This window comes from Aplysia californica, unplaced genomic scaffold (assembly GCF_000002075.1).
Source record: "Aplysia californica isolate F4 #8 unplaced genomic scaffold, AplCal3.0 scaffold00102, whole genome shotgun sequence".
Lineage (NCBI taxonomy): Eukaryota > Metazoa > Mollusca > Gastropoda > Aplysiida > Aplysiidae > Aplysia > Aplysia californica.
The window spans coordinates 148,755-150,108 of record NW_004797372.1 but is presented as its reverse complement, the minus strand read 5'-3'; the positions used below and the strand labels follow the sequence as shown (position 1 = coordinate 150,108).

Here is a 1,354-nt window from a genome sequence, read left to right as displayed (position 1 = left end):
GGGGAAGATTGTACATGTTCTAGACATCAATTGACATGGTTTGTTTGTTTGAATAAGAGAAACACATCAACACAAGAAAGACCATTCCGTGCTATGAAATAGTAAGACAGACAAATAGAAAAAACAGAGAGGAGTTGAGAAGTAGGATCTACCATTGGCGCCCTCCAACCGCCTGCATTGACACGGAGGTCAGTACTTACTTACTTGGTCACAAATGGTCGCTTTTAAGGACAAGCGGGCTAACCCAGATTTCGAGGATTTCCAGAAATCTTGACCTTCACCAAAATGGGCATTGCCCTACCTATAGAAGGCATAGTTTGGTTTCACTGGTGTGTATATTTGTTCGGTTATAGAGAAAAATCTCCTTGTCTTTTAAAGAAACTGAACAAGGGGCAAAAAGTTTACCTTCGATTTTCTCAAAACAGCATTTTAGGGATAATCCCCTAATGCTTAAAAGCGACCAATTGAAACATTGGATAGCGACAACACCACTACTGGTTGAAGCAGCCCATCTGCTAAAAGATCTCAATAATGTGTATGGCGGTATTAATCATTTCCATCAACCACACACATAATATAATCCCAAACACTAGCACACATATATATACAAGCACATATAAATACACAAACATATATAAAAACAAATGTAGACTTCAGACATACATACATGATCACACAAAAACACACAAAGTATGTACACACACACAAAGTACACATACGTACACACACACACAAAGTATGTACACACACACACACAAAGTATGTACACACACACACACACAAAGTACACATACGTACACACACACACACAAAGTATGTACACACACACACACAAAGTACACATACGTACACACACACACACACAAAGTATGTACACACACACAAAGTACACATACGTACACACACACACAAAGTATGTACACACACACACACAAAGTATGTACACACACACACACACAAAGTACACATACGTACACACACACACACAAAGTATGTACACACACACACACAAAGTACACATACGTACACACACACACACACAAAGTATGTACACACACACAAAGTACACATACGTACACACACACACAAAATACACATACGTACACACACACACACACAAAAAGTACACATACGTACACACACACACAAAGTACACATACGTACACACACACAAAGTACATACGTACACACACAAAAAGTACACATACGTACACACACACACACACAAAAAGTACACATACGTACACACACACACAAAGTACACATACGTACACACACACAAAGTACATACGTACACACACAAAAAGTACACATACGTACACACACACACACACAAAAAGTACACATACGTACA

The 1,354-nt window shown here is 38.8% G+C and overlaps 1 protein-coding gene across 1 annotated transcript in view; it reads right to left on the bottom strand.

The window, feature by feature from the left end:
- The window catches only part of LOC101860158 (putative ATP-dependent RNA helicase DHX57), a gene marked incomplete in the record, with an annotated part of 47,974 nt that overhangs the window by 17,643 nt on the left and 28,977 nt on the right, over positions 1 to 1,354 (bottom strand).